The sequence below is a fragment of the Cibotium barometz genome, chromosome 29 (assembly GCF_041138505.1).
Source record: "Cibotium barometz isolate CiBa-2024 chromosome 29, ASM4113850v1, whole genome shotgun sequence".
Taxonomy (NCBI): Eukaryota; Viridiplantae; Streptophyta; class Polypodiopsida; order Cyatheales; family Cibotiaceae; genus Cibotium; species Cibotium barometz.
In genome coordinates, this window is record NC_141074.1 from 45126656 (window position 1) to 45144678 (window position 18023).

The following is an 18023-nucleotide window of genomic DNA, read 5'->3' on the forward strand; positions in this document are numbered from 1 at the left end:
AAAGTCAATTAAGAATGGGAAAATGAAAGAGAACAAAATTTAAAACACAAGTCTAGGAATGCCTCAGGAGCTAGTCTTCATTAGGGACCTAGATGAGGATGAGGACTCATTGGACACAAGGGCCAATTCTGAACTTAGCCCCAGGAGATATCACCCAAAACCAAGAACACGAGAAAGGAGACCCCATGGGAACATGTAATTCTTGAAATTAAATCACACATGACAAAACTTGGCTCTTATTCCTGAACCTTAGAAGAAGGAGATTGAGCAAGTCTAAGAATTTAGTGATTTAGATACAAAAACACAAGAGGAGCTCAAACCAAAACCCAAGAAAGTGAGAGTCTCAGATAATGTACACCCTAGTACCTTAATGACTACTATTGAGATTCACAAATCCCTAGATGTGCCCAGTGTCATCATGGAGGACATTGAGGCTTCCATCACTCATAGTTTAATCCCTAATTAGTTCAAGGGACAATTACCGTATCCAAACCCTAATCCCATCTCAGATATTCACAAACCCCTAGATGTGCCCAGTGTCATCATGGAAGACATTGAGGCTTCCATCACTCGTAGTTTGATTCGTGATTAGTTCAAGGGACAATTGCCATATGCAAACCCTGATCCCATCTCAGAGATAGATTTTCTAGTTTCACCAGCACCTTTTTATGGAAAGGAGAGGAGATCCTAAATTGTTTGAAGTGATGAGAGCTCTCCTTAATGGAGAAGTCAATGTATGATTACCACCATTGTTGCTAAGGCATGTCCCCAACATATAATGGAGACACCTTGAGCTGTGCCTGCATCAACAGTCCTAATGGAAGAGAAAAATGCCAAACCCATGTTTAAAATTCCACTTAATAAAGTGGAAACGATACTTTCCAGGTGATGAGTCTAATGCATTACTACCCGTCATTGCTTGCGCGCCAAGGGCATCACAGTAATGGGAGTCCTAGATGGTGGTGCAGGAGTGAGCATAATCACCAGGAAATGCTGAGAGAAGGTGGACAAGATGCATCTAGAAGTCTTGGATATCATTGGCAAGATGGCTGATGAGACTGTCGCTAAACCTATTGGGATGCTACAAGATTTAAAGACACAAGGTTCTTGAACATCGGGTTAAACATACCTTCATTCTTTTGGACTTTTCTAAACAACCCAAATTATATGAAATGACCTTAGGATGAGGGTAAAAATTAGGGGCTAATATTAGCCCAAAGGCGAATTTAAAGAATATTGCAAAAAAAGAGAGGCTATTTTTTAAAATTGAATAAAAATAATAATAGCCCAAAAGTTCCTACTCTAGAGATAACCTAAAGCGAGTAATTTGCCTAGCATTCACTGTGGGCTCGTAAGGTGTGAATCTCCATTCGCCCTCATCATTTCTTCCTCTTTTCCTCGTATACAAACTTTCGCCCAGCTCATATACAAACTTTCGCCCAGAGGAAAGGGGAAACTTGGAAAGGGGTTACCTGCTACCAACTGCCTGCTTCCTGCCCTCCCCTCCCACAGTGTGTTGCCGCCCCTGCATGCCTTGGTTGGCTATCCCAAAACTCTAATCAATTGAGTGTTTCACTAGTGTTTTCAATCCCTTTGGCTGCCCCTTGTGCTGTGTTGGAAGGAGAAAGGGGCCTTGGAAGCACGGGCTGACACGATTGTGAGCAGAACCTGCAGAGAAATGGGCACTGCATGGGACACCATAAACAAGAAGAGAATAGCATGGGTATGATCGTACAATAACACCAAAGCGGAGGATGGATCCAACTATGGAGCTTCGAGGAGTCTGCTGTGGCTTCTTGTTGGTGCAGAGGCTCTCCGTGCAGTGATACCCTCTTCATACACTACAAAGCGCCTTGCGTCAGGTTGGGCTATATTATATTGCTTAATTACCTTCTTGTTTTCGACACACATGCACATCTTCCTTATGTATACAATACACAGAATTATAGAATCAGTCACAGATGCATAGGCTTCCTTCTTTTGTTTCCTCGAATCCTCACAAAATCTTATAGAGAGAACCTACAACAATTGGGGTTTTCCGGCCTACATGCGTGCCTGGGTTGCAGTCCAAAAATTGGGGTTTCTTGGCCTGCATGAGTGCCTACGAATCTCTCTTTCTATCATGAACATGGTTCCCGCCGAGGACCTGAGGCTAGATGGTGTGATGGCACTTCTTCTTTGTGGTTGGGGCGATGAAAGATGGCTGAAAATTCTTCATGGCTAGAGTATGAGACTTGGACCGACCTTCCTCTCTTGGTTTAAGAGCAAGACATTGGGGATTTTTGAAACTTGAGATTTTCATCTCCATTAAAGATCACCACCTTATTTGCAATCGCGTAGGAGGAAAGAGCCAAATAATTCCTTTGGCTTCGTTGCTATCTCTTCCACATGTGCTGCAAAACAAGGCTTTCTTCTTGACTTCCATCACATGTTGCTTATTGGGATCTTCTTGGGAAATTGTGGCACTGTTGGTTCTTCAAACAATCTTCAAGGATCCTTAGCATGGCAAACCCTTCTGGAAGAGAGAGAGAGGCAAAAAGTGGTGAGTTGTTTTTTTTGGAAGAGAAAAAGCACGTTTTTGCCATTTATAGGGCTATTGTTTTTTAAAACAAACAGTCATGCTATTTTTAATATAAAAAAAGCATGGGAGCTGAATTTATTAAAACACAAGAGGAAGGGGAAGGTGTTTTAGCGCACTTTAGAAAAGGGCCCTTTTTTTGGAAAAACAACTTGGGTGTTTTTTTAGCCAAGGGAAGGCCTTAGCCCCCTTGTGCTCAGCCCGTTACTAAATTGAGTGAAGCGAGTCGTTGCAATGATTCAGAGCTAGATCTTCATCTCTCATGCGTGACGTACAAGTGGGTCATTTTGTTTTGCGTGCTTTTCTCCTGGTTGTTTAGAGTGCTTGCACATAATGTGTGTTTTTTTCATGGCACTCTTTGGGCCTAATGACTTAATACATATGTATGAGTTGGTGTTAGGAAAGATTGTGCACATCCTTTTTAACCGTGGTAGCACTGATAACTTCTCTAATGCCAAATTTGTGTAGAATCTGAGAGTGAAAATGCAACCGAGTGAGCACGTGTATTGTGTGAACCTAGTAGTGGGACTTGGTCAGATCTGGGATAGGCTTGTGTCTCAGTTAGTTACTGATATATATTTAGAATTATGCATCCATGTAATGTTTTGTCCTTTGTACTGGAAGATGCTCTAGTATTTTAAAGGGTGACTTTGTGTTCTCACCTCTATTTTTGTAACTCAACATGACTTCGTAATATTATGTATATTTATTATGAATTGTTTGAATGTGTTGGTACTCTTTTGTCTAAAGTTAATTATAGTTTATCATTAACATTGGGAGACATTGTTATCATTAACATTGGGAGACATTGGTTAAGTTAGATGTTTGGGGGACATTAGTATCGCAATGCACAGTTTTGTAGATGTTTTCTGTGCTGAGTTATTTGTGGTCTTCTAGTTGAACGGTCGGTTGATCACAGGATTGTTTTATCCCAGGGTCTCAGCCTCTGAGGATGAGCTAGCTGGGGGGAAGATGAGATTGCTTGACAATAGTCTGAATATCTTGGGATTGGGATAGATCACATGGTATATTTCCCTGTTGGAGCTCCATTCGGATGAGATTGCTTGACAATAGTCAAAATATCTCAAGATTGGTACAAATCACATGGTATATTTCCCTCTTGGAGCAAAATTAGGATGAGAGTTGTCGGATGTGTCACATGTGGACATGTGTGAATTATTTAATTGTTATTCCAATGGTTGACTTGTAGGGCAGACCATGACATGGGGTGGAGGTGTAGTGCACCAAGACTTAGTTGGGAAAGGATTGATCATCCTGTCTTGGCTTTAAAAGTCTCAAGGAAATTTTATATGGTGTGTATCCTAGTGGTATGGGACGCTAGGATTTGCAACATGTAGATTTTTTGGGTGTGTCTATAATTTCTAACCTTGTTATGTCCTATCCTTATGAGGGGTAGTTAGGGTAGATAGAGTTATGTAATACTTTACAAGGAAATTAGAAGGGTAATTTGGATGGGGTACTAGGAGTGAATCTTTTACCCAGTTTTATGCAGAGTTAGGTTCAGGTAGAGATATTCATTGATTTATACTAGGACTCAGGGATCATTCCACCTGTTTGAGTGGAAGGTAGTCAGTACTATATTCAGAACCGGTTGTTTACATCGTGATGATATAGTCTGTGTGTCAGATTGTCCTGAGATTAGGAGAGAAATTTCTTATGTCGTGATGCTCCTACAATAGGTAATCCAGAGATTCATCAGACTTGTGTTTTTCTGATCATCCTCAGTTTGATGGTGGATGGATAGAGAGGATGGGATTAGGTTTTGGAGATTATGCTTTGTGCATATGGCTCCAGGTGACCATTTTATTGGGGGAGGTACATCCCTATGGTCGAGTTTGCCTATGGTACTACTAAGCATATGGTTCTAGCAATGGCGAGAATATGATTGGGAGGAGTTGGATTAAAACCCAGATTCCCTTAGACTTTGATAGCTTGAAGGACATATAGTTGTGGTGCCTAATAGCTTAGGAGTCTCTGAGAGAGAGGTATGATATTCCCTAGGTACGAGGATTACCGGATCTTAAAAAAGATGGGCATGATGTTGCAGCTTGCAGATATTTCTCTCGGCAATTTCAGGCTTCCAATTCCATAAGGAGTTGGAGGATTGAAGGATGGTTTATATTCTTCCCAGATCTTAGAAGGTTCTAATGTTTTTTTATCTTGTTCACACGGGCATATATTGGAGGAACATCATCTTTAGTCAAGTTAGTTCTATCATGTGCAAGACCTGCACTGGCTTATCTCAGCTAATCCTGAGGAGAGCAACCAGATAAAGAGAGATCAAGACCAGAGATTAGGAGCATGTGTTGCCTCATGGATGTTGTGGTGTTTCTGTTGGCCAAGTATATGGAACCATAGAACCTCTCGTAGGGGCGAGTGAAGCACATGAAGGGGATTATCGTCCTGGACTTGGCCTAGCACTCGGCGGGCTCTCACATTTATTTAACTTAGCATATAGTCGATTCTGTCTTAAAATAGATAAGACAATCATGAGGTGTCTGACATGATCCTCAAGAGTACGACTATATATCAAAATATCATCCAGGAACACCACCACAATTTTCCCAAATGTTCACGAAAAAGATCGTTCATCATTTGTTGGAAAGTGGCTGGAGCATTGGTTAACCCAAAAGGTAATACGAGAAACTCGTAATGGCCATACCTAGTCCGAAAGGCGGTTCTTTCGACATGCCTTTCATGAATACGTATCTGGTGATAGCCAGTACGTAAATCTATCTTCATGAAATATTTCGCTCCTGCTAACCGGTCAATCAGGTCATCTGATCTAGGGAGAGGATAACGGTTCTTAATGGTCAGCTTGTTCAATCTCTTGTAATCTATACACATTCTCCAGGTATTGTCCTTCTTTTTCCTAAGCAACACAGGTGCACCCCAAGGTGATTTACTTGGACGGATCTGGCCCATCCTCAAATAATCTTCGAGTTGTTTAGCCAACTCATCTTCCTCAGCTTGGCTCATCCTGTAAGGTGGAATACTGACAGGATGAGCACCAGGGATCAAGTCAATACGATGATCTACTGCCCGTTCAGGTGGTAAACCCGATGGCAGTTCCTTAGGAAATACGTCTTGAAACGAATCAAGTATCTTCTGTAATTCTTTGCTTTCAAACACACTTAATTTATTTACATCCAAGGAAGGGATGAGAAAGAAAGAAAGTGGAATCAATACACAATGGAAAGCGGTATACAAAGAAGAATCCATTATATTTCCAAAATCAATTGTATTTACAAGAGGTCCCTGAGAGGGATAAATACAATCACCTAAAATACTATACTGGGTGTCCCTATGCTGAAAAGAAAAAATATGACTAGACCAATCTATCTGGACTTGAAGAGTCTTAAACCACTCAATCCCTAATAACAAGTCTATATTTTCTAGATGCATTACATAGCATTCCAGAGTGTCTTTGTAGTCCTGAATCTGGATTGGAAGCATCTCCACCTTTCGATCCCAAACTTGCCTTCCCGCAGGGAGGCGTACCTCATAGGTATGATCGCTGGGTGTCGTATCAAGACTCAATTTTTGCACAAGTTTGTAGTTAGCAAAATTGTGTGAGCTGCCAGGGTCTAGAAGAATGTGAATCTTATGGCCATTCACTTCTCCATAAACTCGGAGAAGATCATGGAAGACAAATACTTTAGAATTGAACAGACAATCAGAACAAGTACTAGGGCGAGAAAGTACAGTAATTGACGTACCTGTCAAAGACAACTGGTTAGCTGCCTTTGGCTTGGGTCCTGCGTTTGTCTTGGCACCCTTTTGCTTTGGGCACTCGTTACGCATGTGTCCTTTTTCTTCGCAGTTAAAACAACGTCCTTCCTTCTTGAGCTTTAAAGCCCTAAGGAGTCGTTTCTTCTTCGCTGGTGTCGAACTTGAATTCTTGGAAGGTTGGTCCGAAGACTTTCCTTCTGTCGTGTTAGCCATAGGTGCGGAGAACTTTCTTTTATGCTTGTTCCCTTGCTTGGTAACGGGTTTCGACTTGGAAGAGACCATTGTATCATCATGGATACGAGCTGAATGAATGGCTTCGTCCAATGTTTTACATTTGTTATTTTTAACCTGTAATCGGTATGAGTCTGGTAAACCAGCTATGAAAAATCCCAAAAAAGTAGTAGGATCCATCTTTGTAGCTTTCATCTGCCTGCAAGTCCCTAAACTTCTGGAGGTAGACCTCATAAGTGAGGTGCTGCGAGGTCATGGTCAAAGCTGAAAACCCGGCAACAACATCATAAGCATCCTCTTTCTTGAGGAATTCTTTCTTGAAGACGTCTTCGAATTGTGCCCAAGTCGTTGGCTTAGGGTTGAGTTCCTTCCACCAAAGCAAAGCTGAGGCCAAGTGCTACCAAATCCCTTGAGCCAGTGTCATCTATTTTGATATGATTGTTCACTTGGGGTGGTGTGCAGTTGAGGAAGATGAAAGAGCACACACAAGCATCGACATGATCCCACAACTATGCCTGGGCCTCCCGCTCTTTCTTGACTGACAGTGAAGTGTCCAATTGAGGAAGATGAAAGAGCACAGACAAAGGCATTGACACGATCCCACAACTGTGCGTGGGCCTCCCACTCTTTCTTCATTGACAGTGAAGTGTCCTCCTCCGAATCTTTCCTTGAAACTCCAACTGTGACGAAGTCAGCCAAATCATAAGATTCCAAAATAGACTCCAACATCAACTTCCAAATGTCATAGTTGTTCCTATCCAACTGTCAATGGTATGGGAACGTCGGGAGGGTGGGGATCTTCATAGGTTTATCTGCCATCTCCAGCAAATCTACCATCTTGGGGGTTCACGTGGTCTTGTGAAGGGAGGGTGGGTGGGAAAAAAAATGAAGAAGAGGCTGCCGCCTTTCTTGCAAGGTGGATTTCCAAGTGATGCCCATCTTCTGTGAGGGAAAAAGGACAAAAGGACTAGATGTACTAGAGATCAGAGCGCAAAACAACACAACATGAAATATGTGAGTGAGTCTATATATAATGGTGAGTGAGCATATGTACAAGATCCCTCTGATGTGAGGTGAATCTGTGAGTAGAAAAACCAGTGCAGAAGTAGAGATGAAGTCGGAGCTGAAGCACGGTGTCAATGATGAAGGCTTGCGTTTATGTGAGGACAAGCACTCCGAGAGGTGGTTGGTGTCGAAGGCTCGCATCAGTGGATGCATAGGCACTCCAAGGTGGTATAGCAGAAGATGAGGTGATGTAGGCTCTGGTGACAAGGGTGCTACTATACCTAAGGTGGTAGATGAAGAGCAGAGAGGGTTGCCATCCCGAGTGGTAGTGATGGTGCAAGCTCTCATGTGACAAGGGTGCTGCAAGACCTGAAGGGTGCAGGCTTTGGTGACAAGGGTGCTGCATACTTGAAGGGTGAAAGCTTTGGTGACAAGGGTGCTGCGTACCCTGAAGGTTGCAAGCTCTGGAGTGCTCTATGTATAGCAGAGGGAGCTGGTGTCCCATGAGCTATGGAGAAAATGCTGATGATATGTTGATGTAAGCGCTGATGTCAACTCTGATGTAAATGCTGATGTAAGCCCTGATGCAAGAGATGATGATAGGCTGATGTAAACTCTGATGTAAACCTTGATCTAAGCATTTAAGATAGGCTAATGAAACCTTAATGTAAGCGCTAAAGATAGGCTGATGTAAACGCTGATCATGTGATGATGATGTGTTGATGTAAAACACTGATGAAAAGAGTGAATGTAGCAGTGAGGGCTATTGTCCCATGGTGTGGCCTGTAGCAGAGAATGGGCTGTTGTCCCATGATGTGGCCATAAGAGAACACGCTGATGTGCTAAATGTCAGGCGAGGATGATGAATCGATGTTGTGTGGAGGCTGGTAGAAGCAGCAGAGCAGCACCAACATATGGTACTCGGATATGTGCAATGAAGTGGTACCCTCAGGTGAATGATGAGGCAATGATGTATATACCAAGGGGGAGTGCTACTCGGCCAGCCTAAAGGCTGTCGACCAGCGGCCAGCGGCAAAGATAAAAATCCCCAAATAAAACCAAAAGTACCCAGAAAAATCCCCTTTTAGGGCTAGGAAAAATACTATTTTCACAGACCTTCTACCTGCTTCTCCATGTCCCATTCGGCCTGATCACTCTCTAATCAGCACTAAATATAGCATCCTCGCAAGCTCTCATCGTCTCCAAACCTTCAAGCAACCTTGAGCTCTGATACCATGTTGGAATGTGCAGCAGAAATGAGACTACAAACTGAGAGCAAAAAATGCAAAAATGCTGGAGAAGAGATGTGTGCTAAAAACTTTGGTATATACATACTATATCCAATAAAATCTACTGGGGGGGCATGGTGCCCCTATATATATGGGCTGGGGTAACCAGTCGGCCTGTATAAACAGGGCTGACTGTCCCAACATGGGCCCCTGATTGTGCATCAAATCTTGTTCACTTAGATGTTAAATGTTATTGTTATTGTCTCATATTTGAACATCAAACAAACAGTATGGTTAGATGTGCATTCTACATTGTGGTTGACATTATCATTCTTTTTTCAAGCAGGATCATTTATCTTCTAGCTTTTCTAGATTACAATGCCACCTAAGGGGAAGAGAATTTCTTCTCTGAAATGCAAGAAATCCCTCTTCGAGTTTTTTTCAGTAGAGGATGATTTTGTGCTTGTGTCCAGACTCCAGACTTAGATATAAGTTTGACAAAGCTTTGGAGCCTATTCCAAGTCAAGATATGAGAGCTTTTGAAATTCTTAATATCCCTCCAGCAAGGCAACCCAAGCAATCTGTTGTTATTGAAGATATTTCTCATTCTTATGATACAAGAAAAGCTCAGGATATCAAAGAAGAAGTTGAAAAAGAGAGAGAGCAGGAGAAGATTTCAGAGGATGCCATTCTTTCTCAGCAAGCTGAAATTCTCCATTCATCCAATTCAGAGCTTTATCAGAATGTGACAGGTCAAATGATAGTAGATGTGTCCATGCATGGAGAGGATGAGGTTTATTGTGACATTGCCCCTGAGGACACAAGCATGCTTGTGAATCACAATATTGAGATATCTGACACAGTCCTCTTCATCTGTCTGAGGTTTGTGTGGATTTGCTTTTGTTTTCTTGATGAATTTCTCAGACTCCATATTTTGTTGACATGTTTTGTTTGTGTCTCCAGATGTCTTATGAGGGATCTTCATGAATCAATGGCTGTGTAAGTGACAATTCTTGATCCCCTTGTTACACAGTGCCTTTTCAATAGGCAAGGGGATCTTGCAAGTTTTCTCAAAAACTTTGATATGCTTACCTGCAATTACATTGTATACCCTTATGTTGAAGTGTAAGACTCATACTCAATTATCTTTTGCCTATTATAGACATGACAGTATTCATAACTAATTTCAGTATTCATATTATCACAGAGGCCATTGGAGTCTTATTATCTTCAATCTATTGGATAGAGATGTGATCTTTATGAACTCTTTGGCATCCATTCATGGGAGAAGTAAAATGTAAGAATCAACTTTTCCATGGGTTATGTTCCAGAACAATTTCTTGCATGATTTCAATTATTTGGTTGACCCTCAATATTTTATGTTTGCAGTGCTGCCAAACTTATCTTGAGTTTTCTAGTTTCTACCTATGTAGACTACAAACTTGAAGATTTTAAGTACTTCAATCAGGAAGTTCCCTTGCAGAAAGACTTAACATCTTGTGGATGGATGGTACTTGCTAATGCTTGGAGATTTCTTGAGTCAAGATTTAGAATGACAACACTTCCTGTAAGTTCATGAATGAAAACCATTGATTGATTTAGTGAATACATTTAGTGACCTGTTTTCTTACTTTCTTATTTTCTTTTGTCTTAGTTGCATGAGTATCCAGATTCTTGGGTAAGTTGGGTAAGGGAGAAGGCAGTGTCCATGGTTTTGAGCAGATCCATCAATCCATATGATCCTGATTCTCCCTTTCCACCTAATAAAGGAGCCAAGGATACAACTTCAAAGAAAAGGAAAAGGGAGAAGAAGGAAAGCAAAGACAAGGATGACTCATTCAAAAAGGAAAAGACCTCTGCCAAAGAGAAGAAGAAGAGAAAGAAGAGCCCTACTAAGAGCAGATCTTCCAAGGGAAAAAAGAGCCATTCTAAAGAGAAGAGCCATTCTAAAGGAAAGATCCCTCAGGCTACAGAGAAAATCCCTACCCCTCCTGCTAAAGAGAAGAGCTCTAGCCCACTTGCTAAAGAGAAGACCCCTAGCCCTCCTGCCAAAGAGATGAGCTCTTCACCAGCTCAAGGGAAGACACCTATCAAAGAGAAAATCCATAGTCCTCCTACCAAAGAGAAGAGCTCTTCTCCAGCTCAAGAGAAGACACCTATCAAAGAGAAGACCCCTGTCAAAGAGAGGAGTGCTACTAAAGGTCTTCCTTTTCACTTACCAGTGAAATTTAAAATTCAGAAGCGTCGTTTGTCCAACAAAGGTAGTAAGAGGGCAAATGTTGACTCTCCATTAAATTTCTTGTTCATGTTCCCCAAGAAGACTGCCAAGTCTCCAAGGCCAACCTCCAAAGAACCTTCTCCAAAACCAGACCCCACTGCCAAATCTCCCTCGCCAACACGTGAAGGTCTCAGAGAGGAGCCCAACTTACCACCATTAGGGGAATTCACTCTAAAGTCTTCCTCTCCAACACCTCAAGTGCTGAAAACTCCAGAACTTGAACCTCAATCAGCAAAATTTGATCGAAGCAAACAGAAGAGAGAAAGATTCTCTAAAGATGCAGGGTCATCTCATGCCAAAAGGAAAGTTGATTTTGTATAGAGTGATTCCACATATTGGATTTTGTTTTGTTCATTTTGTCCATATGAACACACCCTTTTTGGGACAATATTCTGTACTTAAATTCAGTATCAATAATTTGATATTCAACTGTTAAACCTTGTTTTGTGTCGCGAACAATTTGTTAACCAATTTTGTGAAGAAGTCAAGACGAAATCTAGCAGAATATATTGATTACATTATTGGAGAAATCCTTTTCAACTATACAAACTTGCCCTTGCAAGTGGCTCAAATACAACTTTTTTTGGGGGGAGACATGTGATGCATGAGGTTACACTCTCCATCCTTGTTCTGACAACAATATCATCTACTTTGAATCTATATTCAGGTGATATTTCGTCTAGAAACTCAAGCGACTCTCTAACATGTTGTAGTCGCCAGTTTGATGTTACTATGAGTTTCCTGGGATCTATGAATGGATGGACTATGATGTTAAATTCAAACTCTGGACAATTCTCTTCAGAATCCAAAGGGACCCAACTACCAAGCTTGCTTTTCCATCTCCTATAGTCATAGCCCAAAACTAGGGATTGGTGACACAGTTGGTATGAGATGGACAAAGAATTTGGGCTTACTCTACAACTGATATTGTCCCCCATATGAAAAGTTTCCTTGGTACTCCATCCTTCTCCAAGTACAGTGTCCAGATCAGTCAGAGATAGTCTTCTATTAAGCCACATCGTTCTTGTCCTCTCCAATTCCATTGTTTTGAAACATGCCACAAAGACATGTATAGGCAAGAACCATTGAAGTTTAATCCTTCTTGAAATCCTTCCAGGAGACATTGCTTTAAGAATATCATCTTTGATTTTGGATTTGAAGCTTGTTATGGTATTTGGATCAGGAACTTCCCATTCTAGTGACATTAATGTGGGAATAGGTATGTCATATAATTCTCCATGAACACCTTCTCTTGATGGAACCCTGTATTCTGCAAAATACACAAATAAATCCACTGATTTGTAAAATGAAGGTGGTTTGTCTGCGTACATGACATCTGCAATCCCCTTGTGAATTGCTTTGAATGTGCCACTTAAGCTCTCAACAGGCTGCCTCTCCACAGCTGTTGACGGAAAGATAACTGAAATGAAACAAACAACAAATATATTAGAAAGAGAAATATTGTGTTGTATCAAATAGATAAAGTTTTGTTGAATTACAGTAAGAATGGAGAATTGGATGTTCATCCAAGTTCAACACCATGTCTTTGGCCATGTAGACATGTTGAACTTTTGCAAGCCAGCCATTGTCGGTCACTTTGAATGCAAGAACACGACCTTTCCAATGGGATTTCACTTCATTTCGCTTGGTTCTTTTCACCCTGTGGGCACCTTTGCAAGAGGGAAGCATTGTTACCCAATCATTCACACGAAAAGAAATGGGTTTCCAAACGCCATCTTCTCTCGTGTTATGAAAATCACAAGAAGTTATATTATGAGAAGGACGACGTGAGGACGCCATAGAAGCTCACAGATAAGAGAAAAATAGTGAATCTTTTGAATAGTGAATCTTTTGAAAGTGCAAAGAAAAGAGAATAAACCATATGCCAAAATGAAGGGAAGGTGGAAAGTAGACGTTTGAAAAAATTTGGTGTTTTGTCATTAATAGCGTTGTTTTCAAGGCCTGAAAAGAGGATTTCGTATCTTCATGCTTGATTTTTTGAAATAAAAAATGGAACAAGATGTCACTATTTTGGACCCAAACTTTAATGTTAGCCATCGTAAACGTCTAAATTTAGCCGTTTTAGCCGTTCGCCACTAAAATAGAACCGTTAAGAAGACATTTGGAGGAGACAAGAATGCCATACTTTTGTATACATGTCAATTCACAATTGGACAATTTCTTAATCCTTAGATTAACAAACAGCCCTTTTCTAGCCGTTTTTGGCCCTAATGAAGAGGAAGAGAGGCCAGTGGGACATTGGCAGGGTGTTTCAAGCTGATTGGGTGGAAAAATTCCCTTTCATCTAGCCTTTAAGGTCCAAGAATGAGGAGCTACCAAGATTTTCTACTTGCGTACCATGTAGTTGGAATTTGGGCCATGAAGTCAAGCTACAACTAAAGCTAGATACCATAGAGAAGCACGTAGGGAAGGTGCATGAAAAAAAGCTGGTTGATGGAAAGATAGAAACTGTGGTGAGATGGAAGTCCAAAGACGAATGTCGACACATACAAAACATGGGATACTATGAAGCACATCTCTTGCATCTAGAGGAGAGTGAAAAAAATAAAAAATCTTTTGTGCACTCATATGAGAGGAAAGTCATGAAGGATTGTGAGGAAACTCTTGCATAGTTTTCTATTGTGTTACACATCCTATCAATCGGGAAGCCTATGTTAGACTATCCCAAGTGGAGAAATCCTCTCAACTTCATCGGACTTCAAATTTCACAATTTCCAACACAATATTGGAATGAGCCCTCCGGTTGGCAATTTGCAAATGCCATGGTGGAGATTGTGAGAGGGAGATTAAAACAAATCATATCAAATGCCACACTCATAGCCATTTCACTTGATGAAGTGACCACTCATGATTCTAGTTCTTGGGCATGCATTCATGCTTACTTCATGGAGAATCATGTAAGGAAGGTAAACTTTGTTGGGGTGTTCAAGATAGAAACTAGTGCAACATTGGATGTATTAGTGGAGCTGGTCATGAATGCTATGACCACTATTGCTAGAATGTCATTAAAAGACCTTGCTCAAAAGGTTGTTTGTGTGGGTGTGGATGCTTGTTCTATCATACATGGACAACGGACTAGATTGTGTGTCCAATTGAAGAAATCATACATTCTTTATGCCTTGGGAATACATTGCATGTCACATCGTATGAAGAGCTGGTCCGTAAAGCATATGCATTTTTTTTTTGCAGAAAGCCCAAAACGCTTCAAAGCATTCAAAAGCTTTGTTGATGGCATAAGGAAAGGAAAGAAGTTGAAGAAAAACATTGATACAAGGTGGATCTCACTTATTGGTCCTGTTGAGCGTTTACATGAAGAATATAAGGCAGTGATTGGTGTGGTGAATGAGCTTGCCATAAAAAAGGGCAAGGGAAGAGAAAAGGTCTCACAATTGCTAGACATCCTAAGTGATGTTGAAACTCTCCTTTTCTTGGGAGTCTTGCTTCCATTGTTATGAGACATGAATCACTTGATCAAGATTTCTCAACCAAGGGAGTGCTATATCATGGAGTATGCAGTTGCAAGAAAGCTAGCATGTCTTCAGTTAAACACTTTGTATGGGGGAAATTCAAGCTTCAGCAAGAAACAATTTGATGAATGGAAAGCTCTTTTGGATGTTGGTTCAGAAAAAAGCTACCTGGAGTACAATGCAAAAGGTTGCCATTGCATTGAATTCAAAGAAAAGCTGATTCAAGTGCACGTCAGGAGAAAAGTGAAGGGAGTTTACATGACTAAAAAGGTTAAAGAATCGACTTTTCCAAGTTTGGTTAGCTTTGTGAAGAAAGAACTTGTTTCCATATGCAACACTTTGACTGCTGAGATTAGGGAGAGATTTCCAAGGGAGCATCTCCTTGAATCCATGGCCATTGTACATCCTTTGTATTGGAATAGTACAAAGGATAAGAAGGATTTGTTCTTGGACTTGAAGGGAAAAGTAGAGCTACTTTCTAATCACTTTGGGAAAAGCATGGAGCTCCAAAATAAAGTGTTGGTGGAGCTAATCAGCCCCAAAGGGTTGATAAATTAGTCAGGTGTATTTGGGCAAACTATGTGGGAGCAATATAGTCAAGTAGAGGAGCCTTCAAAGCCAGGAGCAATGGCTAGATTGTGGACAAAGCTGGACCAAAGTGTGTACTTGAAGGAGAGAGTGCCAGAATATTTCAAGCTTGCTAATTTATGCCAAACAATGATATCAGGGTCCGTTGAGGACGAGCACTTGTTTAGTAGCTTGACCTTCATAAAAAACTCTCTCCGGAATAGACTCAGTAAAAACTTGGATACATGTCTACGATTGTTTACAGCAAATCTTAGCTTGGAGAAATTTCCATATGCTAAAGCATATGCAATATGGGAATCCCAATGCAATAGGAGGGGTGAACACACATCATGAGTAGTTGAGAAAGAACCAATGGTTAATTTGGATAGCTTTCAAATTTAGATATTTCACATGGTAATGCTTATTATTTGAAAGTATGCTAGTTTTTACTTCAAAGGTTATGGATTTTTTTTTTCATGCATGGGATTACCATAGAGAGTTTTCTTGATATCCTAACAATGCTTTTGTTTTGTGAAATTTTGCAGCCAAAACTATGAAATGCAGCCAAGGTAAACACTGTGAATACGTCATTTTGGGGAGTTTTTAGAAGTTTTCTTTTGGCATGAAGGCATTCGGTAAGGCCTTTTGAATTTATGAGAAGTGCGTCTTGCTAATAGAACAAATGCTTATCAACAAAGTAGTGGTGTTATGGATTACTTGCAATGGTGAGTAATTTGACACACCACAAATTAAAACTCATGTAATGCATTGAGAGTTGAGTGAGGAAGCTCTCAAATGTATTGAAAATGTGCTATCAAATGGTATTAAGGTTGATGTTTATGCGAAGTGTGGATCGCTTGTTGTAGCATTGACTTGCAATTTGTGGGCATGTTTTTTTTCATGTGTATTTGCAATTGGGAAAATTTGGGAGTGAAGGGTAGTAGTGGAGAAATATGTATAGAGATTGGAAAAAAGGGTAGATACCTTGTAATTGGAAAGACACCTTCTAGTTGGAATTGTATTTTTGCTGGACAATAGCTGCAGGAATGGCACTAATGGTTGAATATTCCCAAGTTGGGAAATGTGAGTTTTTTGGTTGATAGAATGGCAAAATCTTTACGCACTTAATATTGTTCTTGGCGACTGGTTAGAGTAGAAAAGTTTTGATAGTTACAGGCCATGATATGTAGCTTTGGTATTTCTTTGTACCTTGAGCAGGCTTTGCATGATTATCCATCCCTTCAGAAAAGGGTTCTTATCGATGCAATGATCTTGTTATCTCAAGAGCTTGTGATGTTGCAAAATTGAGGAAAACATTTTTGCAAGCTATATATGTGTTGTATATTTATAGAGGTCTGAGATAAATATATTTTGATAAGTGCTTGAGAAGCTAGTTGTCCCTAGTAGTAAGCTCCCAAATGTTTAGAGTGGTGTGTGGTGCTTTCTACAAATTTTGTAACATTTTATCTATAGTTTCAAGACTTGAAGTTAACATGGGGGAATACATTGAAAAAGTGAGAGTTCAAAGATTTAAAAAAGAGAATTGTAGTGGATAGATTCGATTATTATGAAAATTTTTATTTCGAGACAATTTTTTTTCAAGTTAGATAGTCTAAGCAAGGTTCTTATAAATCCAATATTCCTAAATTTGGGATTATGCTTTTAATATGCTATATAACCCTCTATTGTGATGGCTCTAACTAAAATCTGCAATCCTTTCTTTAGGGGGTAGAACCCTCCATTGTGATGGCTCTAAGTAAATTTACAATTCTTTCTTTAGTAGGTCAGCACATAAAGAGCCCAACTTTTCATGCACTTGCATTATTTTTTCAGATGTACACATATTATTATTGATCAATACATATTTTAAATCAAATTTTAAGGGTAAAAAATTTACCCAAATTTTACACTTATTATAGAGGCTTGCAAACATTATCCCATGTAGCTGCACTTATATGAGAAAATTTAATAGAATTAGCCCAAGTATTTATACTTTCAAAGTCAAATTAGGTCATTAATTTTTACCCTGCTTAGGATGCCCCTTCATGAGAGAGGCAAAGATGGTACATGACTTGTCTAAGAACTATGTCTACCTCCAATTCGATTATTCCATCATAAAGGTTGATCTTGTGACTCGTCGCATACATCCTATGGTAGTGAAGAAGTTTTTGAAAATCATTCAAGCACTACCACACATTCAGCAGCTCTGTTACAATACAACTATACTTAAAAAGAAGTTTTTGAAAATCATTCAAGCACTACCACGCATTGAGCAGCTCTGTTACAACTATATTAAAAAAGAAGAGACCAATGTAGGGAAGGACCCATCCTAAAAGAATGCTAAAAAACAAGCGTTTGAGCCTAAAGATGATCTAAATTGGATACATATGATGGCTAGAATTAATAGGCTAAGGAACTAGAGGATCTACATGCGTTAAACCGGATGGTGAGAAGCTCCCCACCATTATGAATGATTTGTGCTCTACCTTTTGATGCTGGTCAGATTGGTTATAGTAAACTTGCATCCACATGGGATGACTCAAGCACAAGCACCAATGGTGATGCAGAGTCTGAGATAGAGACTGGAACCAATACCAACTCCTCAGTTACTACTATAAGTAAAAGAAAGCTAACAACATTAAGAGAATAATGGGAAGTGAAGTAGAAACTACAGGGAGTAGCTTTGAATCTGATACTGATTCCCAATCTAAAGAAAGGGATGAAGTTTTTTAACACACCAAAGAGAATCTCTGAAAATTATGAATGTAAACGCTATGCGGACAATCATCATAAAAGGCTACAAGAAAGGAAAACTATTGCCCAATGGCTGCAATATGTTGGTGCATTCAATGTACATCGCAAGTTTATTGGGCAATTGGGGAGAGGAGTTACAA

At 40.1% G+C, this 18023-nt stretch overlaps 1 long non-coding RNA gene across 1 annotated transcript; it reads left to right on the forward strand.

Moving 5' to 3' along the window:
• The first annotated feature begins 1364 nt into the window (after positions 1–1364).
• Positions 1365–15969, forward strand: LOC147622247 (uncharacterized). Its single transcript, XR_015269734.1, has 2 exons — positions 1365–1862; positions 15675–15969. It is a non-coding gene; the product is annotated as an uncharacterized LOC147622247 (long non-coding RNA).
• The last annotated feature ends 2054 nt before the right edge of the window (positions 15970–18023 follow it).